At 32.6% G+C, this 23,728-nt stretch overlaps 17 non-coding genes across 17 annotated transcripts; all 17 read right to left on the bottom strand.

Annotated features, from left to right (window-relative positions):
* Window positions 1-470: 470 nt before the first annotated feature.
* Window positions 471-542, bottom strand: TRNAW-CCA (transfer RNA tryptophan (anticodon CCA)). Its single transcript has one exon. It is a non-coding gene; the product is annotated as a tRNA-Trp (tRNA).
* Window positions 543-2,410: 1,868 nt separating this feature from the next.
* On the bottom strand, window positions 2,411-2,482 carry TRNAW-CCA (transfer RNA tryptophan (anticodon CCA)). The gene has a single exon. It is a non-coding gene; the product is annotated as a tRNA-Trp (tRNA).
* Window positions 2,483-3,061: 579 nt separating this feature from the next.
* Window positions 3,062-3,133, bottom strand: TRNAW-CCA (transfer RNA tryptophan (anticodon CCA)). Its single transcript has one exon. It is a non-coding gene; the product is annotated as a tRNA-Trp (tRNA).
* Window positions 3,134-3,708: 575 nt separating this feature from the next.
* On the bottom strand, window positions 3,709-3,780 carry TRNAW-CCA (transfer RNA tryptophan (anticodon CCA)). The gene has a single exon. It is a non-coding gene; the product is annotated as a tRNA-Trp (tRNA).
* Window positions 3,781-6,277: 2,497 nt separating this feature from the next.
* On the bottom strand, window positions 6,278-6,349 carry TRNAW-CCA (transfer RNA tryptophan (anticodon CCA)). The gene has a single exon. It is a non-coding gene; the product is annotated as a tRNA-Trp (tRNA).
* Window positions 6,350-7,570: 1,221 nt separating this feature from the next.
* TRNAW-CCA (transfer RNA tryptophan (anticodon CCA)) lies at window positions 7,571-7,642 on the bottom strand. Its single transcript has one exon. It is a non-coding gene; the product is annotated as a tRNA-Trp (tRNA).
* Window positions 7,643-9,510: 1,868 nt separating this feature from the next.
* TRNAW-CCA (transfer RNA tryptophan (anticodon CCA)) lies at window positions 9,511-9,582 on the bottom strand. The gene has a single exon. It is a non-coding gene; the product is annotated as a tRNA-Trp (tRNA).
* A 579-nt stretch (window positions 9,583-10,161) lies between these two features.
* TRNAW-CCA (transfer RNA tryptophan (anticodon CCA)) lies at window positions 10,162-10,233 on the bottom strand. Its single transcript has one exon. It is a non-coding gene; the product is annotated as a tRNA-Trp (tRNA).
* Window positions 10,234-10,808: 575 nt separating this feature from the next.
* TRNAW-CCA (transfer RNA tryptophan (anticodon CCA)) lies at window positions 10,809-10,880 on the bottom strand. Its single transcript has one exon. It is a non-coding gene; the product is annotated as a tRNA-Trp (tRNA).
* A 3,151-nt stretch (window positions 10,881-14,031) lies between these two features.
* TRNAW-CCA (transfer RNA tryptophan (anticodon CCA)) lies at window positions 14,032-14,103 on the bottom strand. The gene has a single exon. It is a non-coding gene; the product is annotated as a tRNA-Trp (tRNA).
* A 579-nt stretch (window positions 14,104-14,682) lies between these two features.
* Window positions 14,683-14,754, bottom strand: TRNAW-CCA (transfer RNA tryptophan (anticodon CCA)). The gene has a single exon. It is a non-coding gene; the product is annotated as a tRNA-Trp (tRNA).
* Window positions 14,755-15,329: 575 nt separating this feature from the next.
* Window positions 15,330-15,401, bottom strand: TRNAW-CCA (transfer RNA tryptophan (anticodon CCA)). The gene has a single exon. It is a non-coding gene; the product is annotated as a tRNA-Trp (tRNA).
* Window positions 15,402-17,898: 2,497 nt separating this feature from the next.
* On the bottom strand, window positions 17,899-17,970 carry TRNAW-CCA (transfer RNA tryptophan (anticodon CCA)). The gene has a single exon. It is a non-coding gene; the product is annotated as a tRNA-Trp (tRNA).
* Window positions 17,971-19,191: 1,221 nt separating this feature from the next.
* TRNAW-CCA (transfer RNA tryptophan (anticodon CCA)) lies at window positions 19,192-19,263 on the bottom strand. The gene has a single exon. It is a non-coding gene; the product is annotated as a tRNA-Trp (tRNA).
* A 1,221-nt stretch (window positions 19,264-20,484) lies between these two features.
* Window positions 20,485-20,556, bottom strand: TRNAW-CCA (transfer RNA tryptophan (anticodon CCA)). The gene has a single exon. It is a non-coding gene; the product is annotated as a tRNA-Trp (tRNA).
* A 574-nt stretch (window positions 20,557-21,130) lies between these two features.
* On the bottom strand, window positions 21,131-21,202 carry TRNAW-CCA (transfer RNA tryptophan (anticodon CCA)). Its single transcript has one exon. It is a non-coding gene; the product is annotated as a tRNA-Trp (tRNA).
* Window positions 21,203-23,060: 1,858 nt separating this feature from the next.
* TRNAW-CCA (transfer RNA tryptophan (anticodon CCA)) lies at window positions 23,061-23,132 on the bottom strand. Its single transcript has one exon. It is a non-coding gene; the product is annotated as a tRNA-Trp (tRNA).
* Between the last annotated feature and the right edge of the window lie 596 nt (window positions 23,133-23,728).

The following is a 23,728-nucleotide window of genomic DNA, read 5'->3' as shown; positions in this document are numbered from 1 at the left end:
AACATCTTTGCTTCCATAACCAAAGAATATGACTGTTTGTCTTTCCTTAAATGTAAAGTCATTATTCTTAGCAAAATAAGTAAGCTGAAAGGAAAAATTGATCAAAAAAATCAAATAACTTCTATATGTCTAACAAAATAAAGTAATTGTTGGTGTTAGCACTTATGTAAAATTTTGAAGTTGTCTGTGACCGGAATTGAATGATGCAATATGAAACAAAACTTAGTCATAAAGAAACCAAGAGTACAGAGTATGCTTCAATGTCAAAATATGGTAATGTCCAATCAACTGGGTATTTTTTGTATAAGTATTATGAGAAATGAGCAGAATGGGCATTTATTATGAAACTGTGCAGGTGATATAGTTATCCCAGTGAGCAAATATCACATTACAGAAGGCGGATGACAGACTTGGCAATTTCTTTCTTTTATGGTGTTTCATTTGGTAAATTTCATCTTCAAAATGGTAATTGACCCCGACGTGATTTGAACACGCAACCTTCTGTTCTGGAGTCAGACGCGCTACCGTTGCGCCACGAGGTCACTTATGAGCAGTGGTTTGTTTATTGATTGCGGTGCTTTAGACGATAAATATACTTTCTGTAAAAACTGAATCAAGAATTTGATTATTGATAAACAAACAAGCCAACATCTTTGCTTCCATAACCAAAGAATATGACTGTTTGTCTTTCCTTAAATGTAAAGTCATTATTCTTAGCAAAATAAGTAAGCTGAAAGGAAAAATTGATCAAAAAATCAAATCACTTCTATATGTCTTACAAAATAAAGTAATTGTTGGTGTTAGCACTTATGTAAAATTTTGAAGTTGTCTGTGACCGGAATTGAAATGATGCAATATGAAACAAAACTTAATCATAAAGAAACCAAGAGTACAGAGTATGCTTCAATGTCAATATATGGTAATTTCCAATAAACTGGTTTTTTTTTGCATAAGTATTAAGAGAAATGAGCAGAATGGACATTTATTATGAAAATGTGCAGGTGATATAGTTATCCCTGTGAGCAAATATCACATTACAGAAGGTGGATGACAGACTTGGTAATTTGTTTCTTTTATGGTGTTTCATTTGGTAAATTGCATCTTCAAAATGGTAATTGATCCCGACGTGATTTGAACATGCAACCTTCTAATCTGGAGTCAGACGCGCTACCGTTGCATCACGAGGTTATTCATGATCAATGGTTTGTTTACTGATTGCGGTGCTTTAGATGATAAATATACTTTCTGTAAAAACTGAATCAAGAATTTCGTTTTTGATAAGCAAACAATCCCACATCTTTGCTTCCATAACCAAAGAATATGACTGTTTGTCTTTCCTTAAATGTAAAGTCATTATTTTTAGCAAAATAAGTAAGCTGAAAGGAAAAATTGATCAAAAAAATCAAATTACTTCTATATGTCTTACAAAATAAAGTAATTGTTGGTGTTAGCACTTATGTAAAATTTTGAAGTTGTCTGTGACCGGAATTGAAATGATGCAATATGAAACAAAACTTAGTCATAAAGAAACCAAGAGTACAGAGTATGCTTCAATGTCAATATTTGATAATTTCCAATAAACTGGGTTATTTTTGCATAAGTATTATGAGAAATGAACAGAATGGACATTTATTATGAAACTGTGCAGGTGATATAGTTATCTCTGTGAGCAAATATCACATTACAGAAGGTGGATGACAGACTTGGTAATTTGTTTCTTTTATGGTGTTTCATTTGGTACATTTCATCTTCAAAATGGTAATTGATCCCGACGTGATTTGAACATGCAACCTTCTAATCTGGAGTCAGACGCGCTACCGTTGCATCACGAGGTTATTCATGATCAATGGTTTGTTTACTGATTGCGGTGCTTTAGATGATAAATATACTTTCTGTAAAAACTGAATCAAGAATTTGGTTTTTGATAAGCAAACAATCCCACATCTTTGCTTCCATAACCAAAGAATATGACTGTTTGTCTTTCCTTAAATGTAAAGTCATTATTCTTAGCAAAATAAGTAAGCTGAAAGGAAAAATTGATCAAAAAAATCAAATTACTTCTATATGTCTTACAAAATAAAGTAATTGTTGGTGTTAGCACTTATGTCAAATTTTGAAGTTGTCAGTGACCGGAATTGAAATGATGCGATATGAAACAAAACTTAGTCATAAAGAAACCAAGAGTACAGAGTATGCTTCAATGTCAATATTTGATAATTTCCAATAAACTGGGTTATTTTTGCATAAGTATTATAAGAAATGAGCAGAATGGACATTTATTATGAAACTGTGCAGGTGATATAGTTATCCCTGTGAGCAAATATCACATTACAGAAGGTGGATGACAGACTTGGTAATTTGTTTCTTTTATGGTGTTTCATTTGGTAAATTTCATCTTCAAAATGGTAAATGACCCCAACGTGATTTGAACACGCAACCTTCTGATCTGGAGTTAGACGCGCTACCGTTGCGCCACGAGGTCACTTATGAGCTGTGGCTTGTTTACTGATTGTGGTGCTTTAGACTATCGATATACTTTCTGTAAATACTGAATCAAGAATTTGGTTATTGATAAGCAAACAAGCCCACATCCTTGCTTCCATAACCAAAGAATATGACTGTTTGTCTTTCCTTAAATGTAAAGTCATTATTATTAGCAAAATAATTAAGCTGAAAGGAAAAATTGATCAAAAAGTAAAATTATTTGTAAAAATCTTATAAAATAAAGTAATTTTTTTTTAGTGTTAGCACTTATGTAAAATTTTGAAGTTGTTTTTGACCGGAAATGAAATGATGCAATATGAAACAAAACTTAATCATAAAGAAACCAAGAGTACAGAGTATGCTTCAATGTCAAGATATAGTAATTTCCAATAAACTGGGTTATTTTTGCATAAGTATTATGAGAAATGAGCAGAATAGACATTTATTATGAAACTGTGCAGGTGATATAGTTATCCCTGTGAGCAAATATCACATTACAGAAGGTGGATGACAGACTTGGTAATTTGTTTTTTTTTATGGTGTTTCATTTGGTACATTTCATCTTCAAAATGGTAACTGAACCCGACATGATTTGAACACGCAACCTTCTGATCTGGAGTCAGACGCGCTACCGTTGCGCCACGAGGTCATTTATGAGCAATAGTTGGTTTATTGATTGCGGTGCTTTAGACGATAAATATACTTTCTGTAAAAACTGAATCAAGAATTTGATTATTGATAAACAAACAAGCCAACATCTTTGCTTCCATAAACAAAGAATATGACTGTTTGTCTTTCCTTAAATGTAAAGTAATTATTCTTAGCAAAATAAGTAAGCTGAACGGAAAAATTGATCAAAAAAATCAAATCACTTCTATATGTCTTACAAAATAAAGTAATTGTTGGTGTTAGCACTTATGTAAAATTTTGAAGTTGTCTGTGACCGGAATTGAAATGATGCAATATGAAACAAAACTTAATGATAAAGAAACCAAGAGTACAGAGTATGCTTCAATGTCAATATATGGTAATTTCCAATAAACTGGGTTATTTTTGCATAAGTATTATGAGAAATGAGCAGAATGGACATTTATTATGAAACTGTGCAGGTGATATAGTTATACCTGTGAGCAAATATCACATTACAGAAGGTGGATGACAGACTTGGTAATTTGTTTCTTTTATGGTGTTTCATTTGGTAAATTTCATCTTCAAAACGGTAAATGACCCCGACGTGATTTGAACACGCAACCTTCTGATCTGGAGTTAGACGCGCTACCGTTGCGCCACGAGGTCACTTATAAGCAGTGGCTTGTTTACTGATTTTGGTGCTTTAGACTATCAATATACTGTCTGTAAAAACTGAATCAAGAATTTGATTATTGATAAACAAACAAGCCCACATCTTTGCTTCCATAACCAAAGAATATGACTGTTTGTCTTTCCTTAAATATAAAGTAATTATTCTTAGCAAAATAAGTAAGCTGAAAGCAAAAATTTATCAAAAAAATCAAATTACTTCTATATGTCTTACAAAATAAAGTAATTGTTGGTGTTAGCACTTATGTAAAATTTTGAAGTTGTCTGTGACCGGAATTGAAATGATGCAATATGAAACAAAACTTAATCATAAAGAAACCAAGAGTACAGAGTATGCTTCAATGTCAAGATATGGTAATGTCCAATCAACTGGGTATTTTTTGTATAAGTATTATGAGAAATGAGCATTTATTATGAAACTGTGCAGGTGATATAGTTATCCCTGTGAGCAAATATCACATTACAGAAGGTGGATGACAGACTTGGCAATTTCTTTCTTTTATGGTGTTTCATTTGGTAAATTTCATCTTCAAAATGGTAATTGACCCCGACGTGATTTGAACACGCAACCTTCTGATATGGAGTTAGACGCGCTACTGTTGCGCCACGAGGTCATTTATGAGCAATGGTTTGTTTACTGATTGTGGTGCTTTAGACAATAAATATACTTTCTGTAAAAACTGAATCAAGAATTTGGTTATTGATAAGCAAACAAGCCCACATATTTGCTTCCATAACCAAAGAATATGACTGTTTGTCTTTCCTTAAATGTAAAGTCATTATTATTAGCAAAATAAGTAAGCTGAAAGGAAAAATTGATCAAAAAAATCAAATCACTTCTATATGTCTTACAAAATAAAGTAATTGTTGGTGTTAGCACTTATGTAAAATTTTGAAGTTGTCTTTGACCGGAAATGAAACGATGCAATATGAAACAAAACTTAATCATAAAGAAACCAAGAGTACAGAGAATGCTTCAATGTCAAGATATGGTAATTTCCAATAAACTGGGTTATTTTTGCATATGTATTATGAGAAATGAGCGGAATAGACATTTATTATGAAACTGTGCAGGTGATATAGTTATCCCTGTGAGCAAATATCACATTACAGAAGGTGGATGACAGACTTGGTAATTTGTTTCTTATATGGTGTTTCATTTGGTACATTTCATCTTCAAAATGGTAACTGAACCTGACATGATTTGAACACGCAACCTTCTGATCTGGAGTCTGACGCGCTACCATTGCGCCACGAGGTCATTTATGAGCAATGGTTGGTTTATTGATTGCGGTGCTTTAGACGATAAATATACTTTCTGTAAAAACTGAATCAAGAATTTGATTATTGATAAACAAACAAGCCAACATCTTTGCTTCCATAACCAAAGAATATGACTGTTTGTCTTTCCTTAAATGTAAAGTTATTATTCTTAGCAAAATAAGTAAGCTGAAAGGAAAAATTGATCAAAAAAATCAAATCACTTCTATATGTCTTACAAAATAAAGTAATTGTTGGTGTTAGCACTTATGTAAAATTTTGAAGTTGTCTGTGACCGGAATTGAAATGATGCAATATGAAACAAAACTTAATCATAAAGAAACCGAGAGTACAGAGTATGCTTCAATGTCAAGATATGGTAATTTCCAATAAACTGGGTTATTTTTGCATAAGTATTATGAGAAATGAGCAGAATAGACATTTATTATGAAACTGTGCAGGTGATATAGTTAACCCTGTGAGCAAATATCACATTACAGAAGGTGGATGACAGACTTGGTAATTTGTTTCTTTTATGGTGTTTCATTTGATCTTCAAAATGGTAACTGAACCCGACATGATTTGAACACACAACCTTATGATCTAGAGTCAGACGTGCTACCGTTGTGCCATGAGGTCATTTCTGAGCAGTAGCTTGTTTACTGATTGCGGTGCTTTAGACGATAAATATACTTTCTGTAAAAACTGAATCAAGAATTTAATTATTGATAAACAAACAAGCCAACATCTTTGCTTCCATAACCAAAGAATATGACTGTTTGTCTTTCCTTAAATGTAAAGTCATTATTCTTAGCAAAATAAGTAAGCTGAAAGGAAAAAATGATCAAAAAAATAAAATAACTTCTATATGTCTTACAAAATAAAGTAATTGTTGGTGTTAGCACTTATGTAAAATTTTGAAGTTGTCTGTGACCGGAATTGAATGATGCAATATGAAATAAAAATTAGTCATAAAGAAACCTAGAGTACAGAGTATGCTTCAATATCAATATATGGTAATTTCCAATAAACTGGGTTATTTTTGCATAAGTATTATGAGAAATGAGCAGAATGGACATTTATTATGAAACTGTGCAGGTGATATAGTTATCCCTGTGAGCAAATATCACATTACAGAAGGTGGATGACAGACTTGGTAATTTTTTTCTTTTATGGTGTATCATTTGGTAAATTTCTTCTTCAAAATGGTAAATGACCCCAACGTGATTTGAACACGCAACCTTCTGACCTGGAGTCAGACACGCTACCGTTGCGCCACGAGGTCACTTATGAGCATTGGCTTGTTTACTGATTGTGGTGCTTTAGACTATCAATATACCTTCTGTAAATACTGAATCAAGAATTTGGTTATTGATAAGCAAACAAGCCCACATCCTTGCTTCCATAACCAAAGAATATGACTGTTTGTCTCCCCTTCACTGCAAAGTCATTATTCTTAACAAAATAGGTAAGCTGAAAGGAAAAATTGATCAAAAAAATCAAATCACTTCTATATGTCTTACAAAATAAAGTAATTGTTGGTGTTAGCACTTATGTAAAATTTTGAAGTTGTCTGTGACCGGAATTGAAATGATGCAATATGAAACAAAACTTAATCATAAAGAAACCAAGAGTACAGAGTATGCTTCAATGTCAACATATGGTAATGTCCAATCAACTGGGTATTTTTTGTATAAGTATTATGAGAAATGAGCAGAATGGGCATTTATTATGAAACTGTGCAGGTGATATAGTTATCCCTGTGAGCAAATATCACATTACAGAAGGTAGATGACAGACTTGGTAATTTGTCTCTTTTATGGTGTATCATTTGGTACATTTCATCTTCAAAATGGTAACTGAACCCAACATGATTTGAACACACAACCTTATGATCTGGAGTCAGACATGCTACCGTTGTGCCACGAGGTCATTTATGAGCAGTGGCCTGTTTACTGATTGCGGTGCTTTAGACGATAAATATACTTTCTGTAAAAACTGAATCAAGAATTTAATTATTGATAAACAAACAAGCCAACATCTTTGCTTCCATAACCAAAGAATATGACTGTTTGTCTTTCCTTAAATGTAAAGTCATTATTCTTAGCAAAATAAGTAAGCTGAAAGGAAAAATTGATCAAAAAAATCAAATAACTTCTATATGTCTAACAAAATAAAGTAATTGTTGGTGTTAGCACTTATGTAAAATTTTGAAGTTGTCTGTGACCGGAATTGAATGATGCAATATGAAACAAAACTTAGTCATAAAGAAACCAAGAGTACAGAGTATGCTTCAATGTCAAAATATGGTAATGTCCAATCAACTGGGTATTTTTTGTATAAGTATTATGAGAAATGAGCAGAATGGGCATTTATTATGAAACTGTGCAGGTGATATAGTTATCCCAGTGAGCAAATATCACATTACAGAAGGCGGATGACAGACTTGGCAATTTCTTTCTTTTATGGTGTTTCATTTGGTAAATTTCATCTTCAAAATGGTAATTGACCCCGACGTGATTTGAACACGCAACCTTCTGTTCTGGAGTCAGACGCGCTACCGTTGCGCCACGAGGTCACTTATGAGCAGTGGTTTGTTTATTGATTGCGGTGCTTTAGACGATAAATATACTTTCTGTAAAAACTGAATCAAGAATTTGATTATTGATAAACAAACAAGCCAACATCTTTGCTTCCATAACCAAAGAATATGACTGTTTGTCTTTCCTTAAATGTAAAGTCATTATTCTTAGCAAAATAAGTAAGCTGAAAGGAAAAATTGATCAAAAAATCAAATCACTTCTATATGTCTTACAAAATAAAGTAATTGTTGGTGTTAGCACTTATGTAAAATTTTGAAGTTGTCTGTGACCGGAATTGAAATGATGCAATATGAAACAAAACTTAATCATAAAGAAACCAAGAGTACAGAGTATGCTTCAATGTCAATATATGGTAATTTCCAATAAACTGGGTTTTTTTTGCATAAGTATTAAGAGAAATGAGCAGAATGGACATTTATTATGAAAATGTGCAGGTGATATAGTTATCCCTGTGAGCAAATATCACATTACAGAAGGTGGATGACAGACTTGGTAATTTGTTTCTTTTATGGTGTTTCATTTGGTAAATTGCATCTTCAAAATGGTAATTGATCCCGACGTGATTTGAACATGCAACCTTCTAATCTGGAGTCAGACGCGCTACCGTTGCATCACGAGGTTATTCATGATCAATGGTTTGTTTACTGATTGCGGTGCTTTAGATGATAAATATACTTTCTGTAAAAACTGAATCAAGAATTTCGTTTTTGATAAGCAAACAATCCCACATCTTTGCTTCCATAACCAAAGAATATGACTGTTTGTCTTTCCTTAAATGTAAAGTCATTATTTTTAGCAAAATAAGTAAGCTGAAAGGAAAAATTGATCAAAAAAATCAAATTACTTCTATATGTCTTACAAAATAAAGTAATTGTTGGTGTTAGCACTTATGTAAAATTTTGAAGTTGTCTGTGACCGGAATTGAAATGATGCAATATGAAACAAAACTTAGTCATAAAGAAACCAAGAGTACAGAGTATGCTTCAATGTCAATATTTGATAATTTCCAATAAACTGGGTTATTTTTGCATAAGTATTATGAGAAATGAACAGAATGGACATTTATTATGAAACTGTGCAGGTGATATAGTTATCTCTGTGAGCAAATATCACATTACAGAAGGTGGATGACAGACTTGGTAATTTGTTTCTTTTATGGTGTTTCATTTGGTACATTTCATCTTCAAAATGGTAATTGATCCCGACGTGATTTGAACATGCAACCTTCTAATCTGGAGTCAGACGCGCTACCGTTGCATCACGAGGTTATTCATGATCAATGGTTTGTTTACTGATTGCGGTGCTTTAGATGATAAATATACTTTCTGTAAAAACTGAATCAAGAATTTGGTTTTTGATAAGCAAACAATCCCACATCTTTGCTTCCATAACCAAAGAATATGACTGTTTGTCTTTCCTTAAATGTAAAGTCATTATTCTTAGCAAAATAAGTAAGCTGAAAGGAAAAATTGATCAAAAAAATCAAATTACTTCTATATGTCTTACAAAATAAAGTAATTGTTGGTGTTAGCACTTATGTCAAATTTTGAAGTTGTCAGTGACCGGAATTGAAATGATGCGATATGAAACAAAACTTAGTCATAAAGAAACCAAGAGTACAGAGTATGCTTCAATGTCAATATTTGATAATTTCCAATAAACTGGGTTATTTTTGCATAAGTATTATAAGAAATGAGCAGAATGGACATTTATTATGAAACTGTGCAGGTGATATAGTTATCCCTGTGAGCAAATATCACATTACAGAAGGTGGATGACAGACTTGGTAATTTGTTTCTTTTATGGTGTTTCATTTGGTAAATTTCATCTTCAAAATGGTAAATGACCCCAACATGATTTGAACACGCAACCTTCTGATCTGGAGTTAGACGCGCTACCGTTGCGCCACGAGGTCACTTATGAGCTGTGGCTTGTTTACTGATTGTGGTGCTTTAGACTATCGATATACTTTCTGTAAATACTGAATCAAGAATTTGGTTATTGATAAGCAAACAAGCCCACATCCTTGCTTCCATAACCAAAGAATATGACTGTTTGTCTTTCCTTAAATGTAAAGTCATTATTATTAGCAAAATAATTAAGCTGAAAGGAAAAATTGATCAAAAAGTAAAATTATTTGTAAAAATCTTATAAAATAAAGTAATTTTTTTTTAGTGTTAGCACTTATGTAAAATTTTGAAGTTGTTTTTGACCGGAAATGAAATGATGCAATATGAAACAAAACTTAATCATAAAGAAACCAAGAGTACAGAGTATGCTTCAATGTCAAGATATAGTAATTTCCAATAAACTGGGTTATTTTTGCATAAGTATTATGAGAAATGAGCAGAATAGACATTTATTATGAAACTGTGCAGGTGATATAGTTATCCCTGTGAGCAAATATCACATTACAGAAGGTGGATGACAGACTTGGTAATTTGTTTTTTTTTATGGTGTTTCATTTGGTACATTTCATCTTCAAAATGGTAACTGAACCCGACATGATTTGAACACGCAACCTTCTGATCTGGAGTCAGACGCGCTACCGTTGCGCCACGAGGTCATTTATGAGCAATAGTTGGTTTATTGATTGCGGTGCTTTAGACGATAAATATACTTTCTGTAAAAACTGAATCAAGAATTTGATTATTGATAAACAAACAAGCCAACATCTTTGCTTCCATAAACAAAGAATATGACTGTTTGTCTTTCCTTAAATGTAAAGTAATTATTCTTAGCAAAATAAGTAAGCTGAACGGAAAAATTGATCAAAAAAATCAAATCACTTCTATATGTCTTACAAAATAAAGTAATTGTTGGTGTTAGCACTTATGTAAAATTTTGAAGTTGTCTGTGACCGGAATTGAAATGATGCAATATGAAACAAAACTTAATGATAAAGAAACCAAGAGTACAGAGTATGCTTCAATGTCAATATATGGTAATTTCCAATAAACTGGGTTATTTTTGCATAAGTATTATGAGAAATGAGCAGAATGGACATTTATTATGAAACTGTGCAGGTGATATAGTTATACCTGTGAGCAAATATCACATTACAGAAGGTGGATGACAGACTTGGTAATTTGTTTCTTTTATGGTGTTTCATTTGGTAAATTTCATCTTCAAAACGGTAAATGACCCCGACGTGATTTGAACACGCAACCTTCTGATCTGGAGTTAGACGCGCTACCGTTGCGCCACGAGGTCACTTATAAGCAGTGGCTTGTTTACTGATTTTGGTGCTTTAGACTATCAATATACTGTCTGTAAAAACTGAATCAAGAATTTGATTATTGATAAACAAACAAGCCCACATCTTTGCTTCCATAACCAAAGAATATGACTGTTTGTCTTTCCTTAAATATAAAGTAATTATTCTTAGCAAAATAAGTAAGCTGAAAGCAAAAATTTATCAAAAAAATCAAATTACTTCTATATGTCTTACAAAATAAAGTAATTGTTGGTGTTAGCACTTATGTAAAATTTTGAAGTTGTCTGTGACCGGAATTGAAATGATGCAATATGAAACAAAACTTAATCATAAAGAAACCAAGAGTACAGAGTATGCTTCAATGTCAAGATATGGTAATGTCCAATCAACTGGGTATTTTTTGTATAAGTATTATGAGAAATGAGCATTTATTATGAAACTGTGCAGGTGATATAGTTATCCCTGTGAGCAAATATCACATTACAGAAGGTGGATGACAGACTTGGCAATTTCTTTCTTTTATGGTGTTTCATTTGGTAAATTTCATCTTCAAAATGGTAATTGACCCCGACGTGATTTGAACACGCAACCTTCTGATATGGAGTTAGACGCGCTACTGTTGCGCCACGAGGTCATTTATGAGCAATGGTTTGTTTACTGATTGTGGTGCTTTAGACAATAAATATACTTTCTGTAAAAACTGAATCAAGAATTTGGTTATTGATAAGCAAACAAGCCCACATATTTGCTTCCATAACCAAAGAATATGACTGTTTGTCTTTCCTTAAATGTAAAGTCATTATTATTAGCAAAATAAGTAAGCTGAAAGGAAAAATTGATCAAAAAAATCAAATCACTTCTATATGTCTAACAAAATAAAGTAATTGTTGGTGTTAGCACTTATGTAAAATTTTGAAGTTGTCTGTGACCGGAATTGAATGATGCAATATGAAACAAAACTTAGTCATAAAGAAACCAAGAGTACAGAGTATGCTTCAATGTCAAAATATGGTAATGTCCAATCAACTGGGTATTTTTTGTATAAGTATTATGAGAAATGAGCAGAATGGGCATTTATTATGAAACTGTGCAGGTGATATAGTTATCCCAGTGAGCAAATATCACATTACAGAAGGCGGATGACAGACTTGGCAATTTCTTTCTTTTATGGTGTTTCATTTGGTAAATTTCATCTTCAAAATGGTAATTGACCCCGACGTGTTTGAACACGCAACCTTCTGTTCTGGAGTCAGACGCGCTACCGTTGCGCCACGAGGTCACTTATGAGCAGTGGTTTGTTTATTGATTGCGGTGCTTTAGACGATAAATATACTTTCTGTAAAAACTGAATCAAGAATTTGATTATTGATAAACAAACAAGCCAACATCTTTGCTTCCATAACCAAAGAATATGACTGTTTGTCTTTCCTTAAATGTAAAGTCATTATTCTTAGCAAAATAAGTAAGCTGAAAGGAAAAATTGATCAAAAAATCAAATCACTTCTATATGTCTTACAAAATAAAGTAATTGTTGGTGTTAGCACTTATGTAAAATTTTGAAGTTGTCTGTGACCGGAATTGAAATGATGCAATATGAAACAAAACTTAATCATAAAGAAACCAAGAGTACAGAGTATGCTTCAATGTCAATATATGGTAATTTCCAATAAACTGGGTTTTTTTTGCATAAGTATTAAGAGAAATGAGCAGAATGGACATTTATTATGAAAATGTGCAGGTGATATAGTTATCCCTGTGAGCAAATATCACATTACAGAAGGTGGATGACAGACTTGGTAATTTGTTTCTTTTATGGTGTTTCATTTGGTAAATTGCATCTTCAAAATGGTAATTGATCCCGACGTGATTTGAACATGCAACCTTCTAATCTGGAGTCAGACGCGCTACCGTTGCATCACGAGGTTATTCATGATCAATGGTTTGTTTACTGATTGCGGTGCTTTAGATGATAAATATACTTTCTGTAAAAACTGAATCAAGAATTTCGTTTTTGATAAGCAAACAATCCCACATCTTTGCTTCCATAACCAAAGAATATGACTGTTTGTCTTTCCTTAAATGTAAAGTCATTATTTTTAGCAAAATAAGTAAGCTGAAAGGAAAAATTGATCAAAAAAATCAAATTACTTCTATATGTCTTACAAAATAAAGTAATTGTTGGTGTTAGCACTTATGTAAAATTTTGAAGTTGTCTGTGACCGGAATTGAAATGATGCAATATGAAACAAAACTTAGTCATAAAGAAACCAAGAGTACAGAGTATGCTTCAATGTCAATATTTGATAATTTCCAATAAACTGGGTTATTTTTGCATAAGTATTATGAGAAATGAACAGAATGGACATTTATTATGAAACTGTGCAGGTGATATAGTTATCTCTGTGAGCAAATATCACATTACAGAAGGTGGATGACAGACTTGGTAATTTGTTTCTTTTATGGTGTTTCATTTGGTACATTTCATCTTCAAAATGGTAATTGATCCCGACGTGATTTGAACATGCAACCTTCTAATCTGGAGTCAGACGCGCTACCGTTGCATCACGAGGTTATTCATGATCAATGGTTTGTTTACTGATTGCGGTGCTTTAGATGATAAATATACTTTCTGTAAAAACTGAATCAAGAATTTGGTTTTTGATAAGCAAACAATCCCACATCTTTGCTTCCATAACCAAAGAATATGACTGTTTGTCTTTCCTTAAATGTAAAGTCATTATTCTTAGCAAAATAAGTAAGCTGAAAGGAAAAATTGATCAAAAAAATCAAATTACTTCTATATGTCTTACAAAATAAAGTAATTGTTGGTGTTAGCACTTATGTCAAATTTTGAAGTTGTCAGTGACCGGAATTGAAATGATGCGATATGAAACAAAACTTAGTCATAAAGAAACCAAGAGTACAGAGTATGCTTCAATGTCAATATTTGATAATTTCCAATAAACTGGGTTATTTTTGCATAAGTATTATAAGAAATGAGCAGAATGGACATTTATTATGAAACTGTGCAGGTGATATAGTTATCCCTGTGAGCAAATATCACATTACAGAAGGTGGATGACAGACTTGGTAATTTGTTTCTTTTATGGTGTTTCATTTGGTAAATTTCATCTTCAAAATGGTAAATGACCCCAACGTGATTTGAACACGCAACCTTCTGATCTGGAGTTAGACGCGCTACCGTTGCGCCACGAGGTCACTTATGAGCTGTGGCTTGTTTACTGATTGTGGTGCTTTAGACTATCGATATACTTTCTGTAAATACTGAATCAAGAATTTGGTTATTGATAAGCAAACAAGCCCACATCCTTGCTTCCATAACCAAAGAATATGACTGTTTGTCTTTCCTTAAATGTAAAGTCATTATTATTAGCAAAATAATTAAGCTGAAAGGAAAAATTGATCAAAAAGTAAAATTATTTGTAAAAATCTTATAAAATAAAGTAATTTTTTTTTAGTGTTAGCACTTATGTAAAATTTTGAAGTTGTTTTTGACCGGAAATGAAATGATGCAATATGAAACAAAACTTAATCATAAAGAAACCAAGAGTACAGAGTATGCTTCAATGTCAAGATATAGTAATTTCCAATAAACTGGGTTATTTTTGCATAAGTATTATGAGAAATGAGCAGAATAGACATTTATTATGAAACTGTGCAGGTGATATAGTTATCCCTGTGAGCAAATATCACATTACAGAAGGTGGATGACAGACTTGGTAATTTGTTTTTTTTTATGGTGTTTCATTTGGTACATTTCATCTTCAAAATGGTAACTGAACCCGACATGATTTGAACACGCAACCTTCTGATCTGGAGTCAGACGCGCTACCGTTGCGCCACGAGGTCATTTATGAGCAATAGTTGGTTTATTGATTGCGGTGCTTTAGACGATAAATATACTTTCTGTAAAAACTGAATCAAGAATTTGATTATTGATAAACAAACAAGCCAACATCTTTGCTTCCATAAACAAAGAATATGACTGTTTGTCTTTCCTTAAATGTAAAGTAATTATTCTTAGCAAAATAAGTAAGCTGAACGGAAAAATTGATCAAAAAAATCAAATCACTTCTATATGTCTTACAAAATAAAGTAATTGTTGGTGTTAGCACTTATGTAAAATTTTGAAGTTGTCTGTGACCGGAATTGAAATGATGCAATATGAAACAAAACTTAATGATAAAGAAACCAAGAGTACAGAGTATGCTTCAATGTCAATATATGGTAATTTCCAATAAACTGGGTTATTTTTGCATAAGTATTATGAGAAATGAGCAGAATGGACATTTATTATGAAACTGTGCAGGTGATATAGTTATACCTGTGAGCAAATATCACATTACAGAAGGTGGATGACAGACTTGGTAATTTGTTTCTTTTATGGTGTTTCATTTGGTAAATTTCATCTTCAAAACGGTAAATGACCCCGACGTGATTTGAACACGCAACCTTCTGATCTGGAGTTAGACGCGCTACCGTTGCGCCACGAGGTCACTTATAAGCAGTGGCTTGTTTACTGATTTTGGTGCTTTAGACTATCAATATACTGTCTGTAAAAACTGAATCAAGAATTTGATTATTGATAAACAAACAAGCCCACATCTTTGCTTCCATAACCAAAGAATATGACTGTTTGTCTTTCCTTAAATATAAAGTAATTATTCTTAGCAAAATAAGTAAGCTGAAAGCAAAAATTTATCAAAAAAATCAAATTACTTCTATATGTCTTACAAAATAAAGTAATTGTTGGTGTTAGCACTTATGTAAAATTTTGAAGTTGTCTGTGACCGGAATTGAAATGATGCAATATGAAACAAAACTTAATCATAAAGAAACCAAGAGTACAGAGTATGCTTCAATGTCAAGATATGGTAATGTCCAATCAACTGGGTATTTTTTGTATAAGTATTATGAGAAATGAGCATTTATTATGAAACTGTGCAGGTGATATAGTTATCCCTGTGAGCAAATATCACATTACAGAAGGTGGATGACAGACTTGGCAATTTCTTTCTTTTATGGTGTTTCATTTGGTAAATTTCATCTTCAAAATGGTAATTGACCCCGACGTGATTTGAACACGCAACCTTCTGATATGGAGTTAGACGCGCTACTGTTGCGCCACGAGGTCATTTATGAGCAATGGTTTGTTTACTGATTGTGGTGCTTTAGACAATAAATATACTTTCTGTAAAAACTGAATCAAGAATTTGGTTATTGATAAGCAAACAAGCCCACATATTTGCTTCCATAACCAAAGAATATGACTGTTTGTCTTTCCTTAAATGTAAAGTCATTATTATTAGCAAAATAAGTAAGCTGAAAGGAAAAATTGATCAAAAAAATCAAATCACTTCTATATGTCTTACAAAATAAAGTAATTGTTGGTGTTAGCACTTATGTAAAATTTTGAAGTTGTCTTTGACCGGAAATGAAACGATGCAATATGAAACAAAACTTAATCATAAAGAAACCAAGAGTACAGAGAATGCTTCAATGTCAAGATATGGTAATTTCCAATAAACTGGGTTATTTTTGCATATGTATTATGAGAAATGAGCGGAATAGACATTTATTATGAAACTGTGCAGGTGATATAGTTATCCCTGTGAGCAAATATCACATTACAGAAGGTGGATGACAGACTTGGTAATTTGTTTCTTATATGGTGTTTCATTTGGTACATTTCATCTTCAAAATGGTAACTGAACCTGACATGATTTGAACACGCAACCTTCTGATCTGGAGTCTGACGCGCTACCATTGCGCCACGAGGTCATTTATGAGCAATGGTTGGTTTATTGATTGCGGTGCTTTAGACGATAAATATACTTTCTGTAAAAACTGAATCAAGAATTTGATTATTGATAAACAAACAAGCCAACATCTTTGCTTCCATAACCAAAGAATATGACTGTTTGTCTTTCCTTAAATGTAAAGTTATTATTCTTAGCAAAATAAGTAAGCTGAAAGGAAAAATTGATCAAAAAAATCAAATCACTTCTATATGTCTTACAAAATAAAGTAATTGTTGGTGTTAGCACTTATGTAAAATTTTGAAGTTGTCTGTGACCGGAATTGAAATGATGCAATATGAAACAAAACTTAATCATAAAGAAACCGAGAGTACAGAGTATGCTTCAATGTCAAGATATGGTAATTTCCAATAAACTGGGTTATTTTTGCATAAGTATTATGAGAAATGAGCAGAATAGACATTTATTATGAAACTGTGCAGGTGATATAGTTAACCCTGTGAGCAAATATCACATTACAGAAGGTGGATGACAGACTTGGTAATTTGTTTCTTTTATGGTGTTTCATTTGATCTTCAAAATGGTAACTGAACCCGACATGATTTGAACACACAACCTTATGATCTAGAGTCAGACGTGCTACCGTTGTGCCATGAGGTCATTTCTGAGCAGTAGCTTGTTTACTGATTGCGGTGCTTTAGACGATAAATATACTTTCTGTAAAAACTGAATCAAGAATTTAATTATTGATAAACAAACAAGCCAACATCTTTGCTTCCATAACCAAAGAATATGACTGTTTGTCTTTCCTTAAATGTAAAGTCATTATTCTTAGCAAAATAAGTAAGCTGAAAGGAAAAAATGATCAAAAAAATAAAATAACTTCTATATGTCTTACAAAATAAAGTAATTGTTGGTGTTAGCACTTATGTAAAATTTTGAAGTTGTCTGTGACCGGAATTGAATGATGCAATATGAAATAAAAATTAGTCATAAAGAAACCTAGAGTACAGAGTATGCTTCAATATCAATATATGGTAATTTCCAATAAACTGGGTTATTTTTGCATAAGTATTATGAGAAATGAGCAGAATGGACATTTATTATGAAACTGTGCAGGTGATATAGTTATCCCTGTGAGCAAATATCACATTACAGAAGGTGGATGACAGACTTGGTAATTTTTTTCTTTTATGGTGTATCATTTGGTAAATTTCTTCTTCAAAATGGTAAATGACCCCAACGTGATTTGAACACGCAACCTTCTGACCTGGAGTCAGACACGCTACCGTTGCGCCACGAGGTCACTTATGAGCATTGGCTTGTTTACTGATTGTGGTGCTTTAGACTATCAATATACCTTCTGTAAATACTGAATCAAGAATTTGGTTATTGATAAGCAAACAAGCCCACATCCTTGCTTCCATAACCAAAGAATATGACTGTTTGTCTCCCCTTCACTGCAAAGTCATTATTCTTAACAAAATAGGTAAGCTGAAAGGAAAAATTGATCAAAAAAATCAAATCACTTCTATATGTCTTACAAAATAAAGTAACTGTTGGTGTTAGCACTTATGTAAAATTTTGAAGTTGTCTGTGACCGGAATTGAAATGATGCAATATGAAACAAAACTTAATCATAAAGAAACCAAGAGTACAGAGTATGCTTCAATGTCAACATATGGTAATGTCCAATCAACTGGGTATTTTTTGTATAAGTATTATGAGAAATGAGCAGAATGGGCATTTATTATGAAACTGTGCAGGTGATATAGTTATCCCTGTGAGCAAATATCACATTACAGAAGGTAGATGACAGACTTGGTAATTTGTCTCTTTTATGGTGTATCATTTGGTACATTTCATCTTCAAAATGGTAACTGAACCCAACATGATTTGAACACACAACCTTATGATCTGGAGTCAGACATGCTACCGTTGTGCCACGAGGTCATTTATGAGCAGTGGCTTGTTTACTGATTGCGGTGCTTTAGACGATAAATATACTTTCTGTAAAAACTGAATCAAGAATTTAATTATTGATAAACAAACAAGCCAACATCTTTGCTTCCATAACCAAAGAATATGACTGTTTGTCTTTCCTTAAATGTAAAGTCATTATTCTTAGCAAAATAAGTAAGCTGAAAGGAAAAATTGATCAAAAAAATCAAATAACTTCTATATGTCTAACAAAATAAAGTAATTGTTGGTGTTAGCACTTATGTAAAATTTTGAAGTTGTCTGTGACCGGAATTGAATGATGCAATATGAAACAAAACTTAGTCATAAAGAAACCAAGAGTACAGAGTATGCTTCAATGTCAAAATATGGTAATGTCCAATCAACTGGGTATTTTTTGTATAAGTATTATGAGAAATGAGCAGAATGGGCATTTATTATGAAACTGTGCAGGTGATATAGTTATCCCAGTGAGCAAATATCACATTACAGAAGGCGGATGACAGACTTGGCAATTTCTTTCTTTTATGGTGTTTCATTTGGTAAATTTCATCTTCAAAATGGTAATTGACCCCGACGTGATTTGAACACGCAACCTTCTGTTCTGGAGTCAGACGCGCTACCGTTGCGCCACGAGGTCACTTATGAGCAGTGGTTTGTTTATTGATTGTGGTGCTTTAGACTATCAATATACCTTCTGTAAATACTGAATCAAGAATTTGGTTATTGATAAGCAAACAAGCCCACATCCTTGCTTCCATAACCAAAGAATATGACTGTTTGTCTCCCCTTCACTGCAAAGTCATTATTCTTAACAAAATAGGTAAGCTGAAAGGAAAAATTGATCAAAAAAATCAAATCACTTCTATATGTCTTACAAAATAAAGTAACTGTTGGTGTTAGCACTTATGTAAAATTTTGAAGTTGTCTGTGACCGGAATTGAAATGATGCAATATGAAACAAAACTTAATCATAAAGAAACCAAGAGTACAGAGTATGCTTCAATGTCAACATATGGTAATGTCCAATCAACTGGGTATTTTTTGTATAAGTATTATGAGAAATGAGCAGAATGGGCATTTATTATGAAACTGTGCAGGTGATATAGTTATCCCTGTGAGCAAATATCACATTACAGAAGGTAGATGACAGACTTGGTAATTTGTCTCTTTTATGGTGTATCATTTGGTACATTTCATCTTCAAAATGGTAACTGAACCCAACATGATTTGAACACACAACCTTATGATCTGGAGTCAGACATGCTACCGTTGTGCCACGAGGTCATTTATGAGCAGTGGCTTGTTTACTGATTGCGGTGCTTTAGACGATAAATATACTTTCTGTAAAAACTGAATCAAGAATTTAATTATTGATAAACAAACAAGCCAACATCTTTGCTTCCATAACCAAAGAATATGACTGTTTGTCTTTCCTTAAATGTAAAGTCATTATTCTTAGCAAAATAAGTAAGCTGAAAGGAAAAATTGATCAAAAAAATCAAATAACTTCTATATGTCTAACAAAATAAAGTAATTGTTGGTGTTAGCACTTATGTAAAATTTTGAAGTTGTCTGTGACCGGAATTGAATGATGCAATATGAAACAAAACTTAGTCATAAAGAAACCAAGAGTACAGAGTATGCTTCAATGTCAAAATATGGTAATGTCCAATCAACTGGGTATTTTTTGTATAAGTATTATGAGAAATGAGCAGAATGGGCATTTATTATGAAACTGTGCAGGTGATATAGTTATCCCAGTGAGCAAATATCACATTACAGAAGGCGGATGACAGACTTGGCAATTTCTTTCTTTTATGGTGTTTCATTTGGTAAATTTCATCTTCAAAATGGTAATTGACCCCGACGTGATTTGAACACGCAACCTTCTGTTCTGGAGTCAGACGCGCTACCGTTGCGCCACGAGGTCACTTATGAGCAGTGGTTTGTTTATTGATTGCGGTGCTTTAGACGATAAATATACTTTCTGTAAAAACTGAATCAAGAATTTGATTATTGATAAACAAACAAGCCAACATCTTTGCTTCCATAACCAAAGAATATGACTGTTTGTCTTTCCTTAAATGTAAAGTCATTATTCTTAGCAAAATAAGTAAGCTGAAAGGAAAAATTGATCAAAAAATCAAATCACTTCTATATGTCTTACAAAATAAAGTAATTGTTGGTGTTAGCACTTATGTAAAATTTTGAAGTTGTCTGTGACCGGAATTGAAATGATGCAATATGAAACAAAACTTAATCATAAAGAAACCAAGAGTACAGAGTATGCTTCAATGTCAATATATGGTAATTTCCAATAAACTGGTTTTTTTTTGCATAAGTATTAAGAGAAATGAGCAGAATGGACATTTATTATGAAAATGTGCAGGTGATATAGTTATCCCTGTGAGCAAATATCACATTACAGAAGGTGGATGACAGACTTGGCAATTTCTTTCTTTTATGGTGTTTCATTTGGTAAATTGCATCTTCAAAATGGTAATCGACCCCGACGTGATTTGAACACGCAACCTTCTGATCTGGAGTCAGACGCGCTACCGTTGCGCCACAAGGTCATTTATGAGCAATGTTTTGTTTACTGATTGTGGTGCTTTAGACAATAAATAAACTTTCTGTAAAAACTGAATCAAGAATTTGGTTATTGATAAGCAAACAAGCCCACATCTTTGCTTCCATAACCAAAGAATATGACTGTTTGTCTTTCCTTAAATGTAAAGTCATTATTATTAGCAAAATAATTAAGCTGAAAGGAAAAATTGATCAAAAAGTCAAATTATTTGTAAAAGTCTTATAAAATAAAGTAATTGTTGGTGTTAGCACTTATGTAAAATTTTGAAGTTGTCTTTGACCGGAAATGAAACGATGCAATATGAAACAAAACTTAATCATAAAGAAACCAAGAGTACAGAGTATGCTTCAATGTCAAGATATGGTAATTTCCAATAAACTGGGTTATTTTTGCATAAGTATTATGAGAAATGAGCAGAATAGACATTTATTATGAAACTGTGCAGGTGATATAGTTATCCCTGTGAGCAAATATCACATTACAGAAGGTGGATGACAGACTTGGTAATTTGTCTCTTTTATTGTGTTTCATTTGGTACATTTCATCTTCAAAATGGTAACTGAACCCGACATGATTTGAACACACAACCTTATGATCTGGAGTCAGACGTGCTACCTTTGTGCCATGAGGTCATTTATGAGCAGTGGCTTGTTTACTGATTGCGGTGCTTTAGACGATAAATATACTTTCTGTAAAAACTGAATCAAGAATTTAATTATTGATAAACAAACAAGCCAACATCTTTGCTTCCATAACCAAAGAATATGACTGTTTGTCTTTCCTTAAATGTAAAGTCATTATTCTTAGCAAAATAAGTAAGCTGTAAGGAAAAATTGATCAAAAAAATCAAATAACTTCTATATGTCTTACAAAATAAAGTAATTGTTGGTGTTAGCACTTATGTAAAATTTTGAAGTTGTCTGTGACCGGAATTGAAATGATGCAATATGAAACAAAACTTAATCATAAAGAAACCGAGAGTACAGAGTATGCTTCAATGTCAAGATATGGTAATTTCCAATAAACTGGGTTATTTTTGCATAAGTATTATGAGAAATGAGCAGAATAGACATTTATTATGAAACTGTGCAGGTGATATAGTTATCCCTGTGAGCAAATATCACATTACAGAAGGTGGATGACAGACTTGGTAATTTGTTTCTTTTATGGTGTTTCATTTGATCTTCAAAATGGTAACTGAACCCGACATGATTTGAACACACAACCTTATGATCTAGAGTCAGACGTGCTACCGTTGTGCCATGAGGTCATTTCTGAGCAGTAGCTTGTTTACTGATTGCGGTGCTTTAGACGATAAATATACTTTCTGTAAAAACTGAATCAAGAATTTAATTATTGATAAACAAACAAGCCAACATCTTTGCTTCCATAACCAAAGAATATGACTGTTTGTCTTTCCTTAAATGTAAAGTCATTATTCTTAGCAAAATAAGTAAGCTGAAAGGAAAAAATGATCAAAAAAATAAAATAACTTCTATATGTCTTACAAAATAAAGTAATTGTTGGTGTTAGCACTTATGTAAAATTTTGAAGTTGTCTGTGACCGGAATTGAATGATGCAATATGAAATAAAAATTAGTCATAAAGAAACCTAGAGTACAGAGTATGCTTCAATATCAATATATGGTAATTTCCAATAAACTGGGTTATTTTTGCATAAGTATTATGAGAAATGAGCAGAATGGACATTTATTATGAAACTGTGCAGGTGATATAGTTATCCCTGTGAGCAAATATCACATTACAGAAGGTGGATGACAGACATGGTAATTTTTTTCTTTTATGGTGTATCATTTGGTAAATTTCTTCTTCAAAATGGTAAATGACCCCAACGTGATTTGAACACGCAACCTTCTGATCTGGAGTCAGACACGCTACCGTTGCGCCACGAGGTCACTTATGAGCATTGGCTTGTTTACTGATTGTGGTGCTTTAGACTATCAATATACCTTCTGTAAATACTGAATCAAGAATTTGGTTATTGATAAGCAAACAAGCCCACATCCTTGCTTCCATAACCAAAGAATATGACTGTTTGTCTCCCCTTCACTGCAAAGTCATTATTCTTAACAAAATAGGTAAGCTGAAAGGAAAAATTGATCAAAAAAATCAAATCACTTCTATATGTCTTACAAAATAAAGTAATTGTTGGTGTTAGCACTTATGTAAAATTTTGAAGTTGTCTGTGACCGGAATTGAAATGATGCAATATGAAACAAAACTTAATCATAAAGAAACCAAGAGTACAGAGTATGCTTCAATGTCAACATATGGTAATGTCCAATCAACTGGGTATTTTTTGTATAAGTATTATGAGAAATGAGCAGAATGGGCATTTATTATGAAACTGTGCAGGTGATATAGTTATCCCTGTGAGCAAATATCACATTACAGAAGGTAGATGACAGACTTGGTAATTTGTCTCTTTTATGGTGTATCATTTGGTACATTTCATCTTCAAAATAGTAACTGAACCCAACATGATTTGAAC

This window comes from Pseudophryne corroboree, chromosome 6, assembly GCF_028390025.1.
Source record: "Pseudophryne corroboree isolate aPseCor3 chromosome 6, aPseCor3.hap2, whole genome shotgun sequence".
In the NCBI taxonomy this organism is placed as follows: Eukaryota; Metazoa; Chordata; class Amphibia; order Anura; family Myobatrachidae; genus Pseudophryne; species Pseudophryne corroboree.
The sequence above is the reverse complement of the archived record's forward strand: the minus strand, read 5'-3'. Positions and strand labels throughout refer to the sequence as shown.